The 3,974-nt window shown below is 44.0% G+C and overlaps 1 non-coding gene across 1 annotated transcript; it reads left to right on the top strand.

Moving 5' to 3' along the window:
* Positions 1-719: 719 nt before the first annotated feature.
* LOC114814847 lies at positions 720-857 on the top strand. The gene has a single exon (XR_003762643.1). It is a non-coding gene; the product is annotated as a small nucleolar RNA SNORA7 (small nucleolar RNA).
* The last annotated feature ends 3,117 nt before the right edge of the window (positions 858-3,974 follow it).

Below are 3,974 nucleotides of genomic sequence, written 5' to 3'. Positions count from 1 at the left end.
CTAGACTGTGAATTCGTTGTGGGCAGGTATATGTCTGTTATTATATTGTACTCTCCCGAGTGCTTAGTACAGTGCCTTGCACACAATAAACACTCAATAAATATGACTGAATGAATGAGTGAAAGGAGCAAGTCAGGATGATGCATAAAGGAATAGAAGTAAAGGAAAAGAGTGCTTAGTAAGGGAAGGCCTCTTGGAGGAGATGTGCCTTCACTAAGATTTTGAAGGAAGCGAGAGTAATTGTCAGATATGAGGAGGGAGGGCATTGCAGGCCAGAGGTAGGATTTGGGCAAGGGTTCAGTGGTGAGATAGATGAGATTGAGGTACGGTGAGAATGTTAGCATTAGAGAAGCCAAGTGTGCAGACTGGGTTGTAGTAGGAGACTAGCAAGGTGAGGTAGGAGGGGACAAGTTCCAATACCGCTTGACTCCATTGGTTCTCTTGCTGTTGCTGCTGCAGCTGCTGTCACCAGGGGTCGGGGTGACCATTTGGAGGGCAGAGTGGACAGTAAGGGATGAAGAGGAAGAAGAGGGAATGGGGGAAATGTCCTCTTGAGATCTCACTCTTACCCCTCCTCCTGAACTTCCTTCTCCACCCTCCTTGCCACCTCTGCCACCTCCTAATCACTTCCTACTCATATCCAGGCTGGCTGTGGCTCCTCCGAGTGTCAAAGGCAGCTGAGTGATCGAGGAGGATTAGGATAGAGTAGAGGGCATTGGCCCTTTCTCAGGTTGCATCTGGAGAGTTTTCCAGTACTCTACCAGTCTCAGCTAAGGGAGGGAGAGTCAAGCAGAGGTATAGCATTCCATTCCTAGCTTGGGCAGTGGTTAGTGAGTGGAAGACAATCTGCTACACGTCAAAACTCACCTGTGCTGGGCAACAGCGGCTTGGGAGAGACTTGAGGGCGGAGACTTGGGTGTACTGCGCAGAAGGCAATGGTAAATCACTTCCATATTTTTACCAAGAAAACTCTATGGATGTGCTACCAGTACGATTGCAGATGGATTCTGGGAGAGATGTGTCCATGACATCACTATGGGTTGGAGATGACTCGACAACATATGACAAGACAAGGCAAGAGAGCATTGGATTTGGCAATAAGGAGATCATTTGTGACCTCTGAGAAGGTGATTTCTGTAGAGTGGAAGAGGACAAAAGCCAGATGGGGGTCAAGGAGAGAATTGGAGGAGAAGATTTTGAGACAGCAAAGTGTAGGCAACTCATTCAAGGAGTTTGGAGAGGAATAGTAGTGGGGAAATGGGGACATAACTGGAGACAGTCATGGGATCAAGGAAAAGGTTTTTTAGGAGAGGGGACACATGGGCATGTTTGAAAACAGTGGGAAAGAAGCCATTGGAGAGCAAACAGTTGAAGATAATAATAATAATGGTATTTGTTAAGCACTTCTTATGTGCCAAGCACTGTCCCAAGCACTGGGGTAGATATAAGGTAATCAGGTTGCACCAGTGGGGCTCACAGTCTTAATCCCCATTTTACAGATGAGGTAACTGAGGCACAGAGAAGTTAAGTGGCTTTCCTGAGGTCACATAGCAGACAAGTAGTGGAGCTGGGATTACAACTCATGTCTTCTGACGCCATAGCCCATGCTCTTTCCACTAAGCTATGCTGATGGTGGTCAGGGAGGAAAGAAGAGGGCTGTGAGTGTGTATTAGGTATAATATATATATTTAATAATTTTAATAGGTATGTAATAGGTATAATAACAGGTGAGGAAGATCAGGGAGACTGGGTGGTAAGTTTAGGATGTGAGCTTTTTTTATTGAAATTTTGCTAAGAACTTATTATGTGCCAGACACTGCACTAAGCACTGGGGTGGATCCACCCCAGTGGATACAAACAAATCAAGTTGGACAAAGTCCCTGTCCCACATGGGGCTCATAGTCTCAATCCCCATTTTACAGATGAGGTAACAGGCATGGTCCAGAGGAAAGAGCATGGATCTGGGAATGAGGATTCCTTAGTTCTATTCCTAGCTCTGCCACTGGAGACCTTGGGCAAGTCACTTTAGCCTTTCTGCTCCTGGGGGTCTCCTAGTCTCTAAATCAATCAATCAGTCATTTGGTGGCATTTACTGAGTGATTTTGGTGTGTAGAGCCCTGAATAAAAGCACTTTGAAGAATACAGTACCTGACCTCAAAATTAAATGTCTGACCTCAAAGTACTTACAATCTAGCAGAGAGAGCAGACATTAAAATAAATTGCAGGTAGGGAGAAACAACCAAGTTTAAAGGTGCAAGGTGGAGTGAAGATTAGATAAGTGCTTAGGGGATAATAATAATAATATTGTTGGTATCTGTTAAGTGCTTACTATGTGCAGTGCACTGTTCTAAGCACTGGGGTAGATACATGGTAATCAGGTTGTCCCACGTGAGGCTCACAGTCTTTATCCTCATTTTACAGATGAGGTAACTGAAGCACAGAGATGTTAAGTAACTTGCCCACAGTCACACAGCTGACAAGTGGCAAAGCAGAATTCGAACCCATGACCTCTGACTCCCAAGCCTGTGCTTTTTCAACTGAGCTATGCTGCTTCTCTATATGAACTCAAGTCCATGGGGAGTGTAGTAGGGAGTGAAAATGGAATGGAGAGATAAGAGATATTCTGGGGAAGACTTCCTTTTGGAGAAGCAGAGAAGCAGCATGGCTTAGTGGATAGAGCACAGACCTGGGCGTCAGAAGGCCATGGGTTCTAATCCTGGCTTCGCTACTTGGGTTGGTCACAGTTCCTGTCCACATGGGGCTCACCGTCTTAATCTCCATTTTATAGATGGGGGAGCTAGTACAGAGAAGTGAAGTGACTTGCCCTAGATCACACAGCAGCCATGTGGCAGACATGTTTCAAAAGCCAAATTCAGAAAGAGGTAAGACTTATATAGCATGAACACAAAGGAAACAAATTCTCAAATTGTGAAGCATACCCTGGATACAGCCTTTCTGTATCTTGGAATAGGTGATAAATTAGAACTAATAATAATAATAATAATGTTGGTATTTGTTAAGCGCTTACTATGTGCCGAGCACTGTTCTAAGCGCTGGGGTAGACACAAGGGAATCAGGTTGTCCCACGTGGGGCTCACAGTCTTAATCCCCATTTTACAGATGAGGTAACTGAGGCACAGAGAAGTTAAGTGACTTGCCCAAAGTCACACAGCTGACAAATGGCCGATTCGGGATTCGAACCCATGACCTCTGACTCCAAAGCCCATGCTCTTTCCACTGAGCCACGCTGCTTCTCTAGCCAAGAACATGACAAATCAGCATGGTTTTGATCCACCTCATAAATTAGCAATACTTTTTCTACCTCCAGAGCAAAGAAAAGTTTAAAAATGCAGGATGTGTCCCTGCCTTATGGTAAAAAGAGCAGCTCTTTGCAAGGTTATTCATTCCGCAGTAGACACTAATTTAACATTCCTAATGAGGCTTGGTAGACAAAATCTTGTCTTGAAACTTTTCAGCTCCTGTTCAGTGTTCCCTTATTTAATTAGAATGACTCCCCACTAATCTCCTGAGTCTACAACCAAATAGCTATTAGCAGAATTTATTTATTGTTTAAACTGCTGCCTACACAGAAGTATTGGCTTGGAGCCAAAGATCTAACAGGTGACCAGGAGACAAGTGGGCCTTGCTATCAAATTAAAGTCTAACACTTAAAATCAGAAAATACATTTTCATTTAAAACACATTAGGGGTGGGGAAGAAACTTCCTTTTTTTTAGTGTGTTTGATGAAGAAATGAAGCAGCGGCCATACCATGATAGCCTTTTGGGTAGAGTATTATATATGTTTTTCTTACTGGTGGCTACAATTTCAAATTCAGACTTAGCACTGGATCATCATAGAGGGCAACATCTACTTTTCAGAGAAGTTTGAAACAGTGAAAAAGAGATATCCCTTTGACCTGGAATTCCCTCCCCCTTCATATCTGACAGACCATCACTATCCCCACCTTCAAAG

The sequence above is a fragment of the Ornithorhynchus anatinus genome, chromosome 10 (assembly GCF_004115215.2).
Source record: "Ornithorhynchus anatinus isolate Pmale09 chromosome 10, mOrnAna1.pri.v4, whole genome shotgun sequence".
Taxonomy (NCBI): domain Eukaryota; kingdom Metazoa; phylum Chordata; class Mammalia; order Monotremata; family Ornithorhynchidae; genus Ornithorhynchus; species Ornithorhynchus anatinus.
The sequence above is the reverse complement of the archived record's forward strand: the minus strand, read 5'-3'. Positions and strand labels throughout refer to the sequence as shown.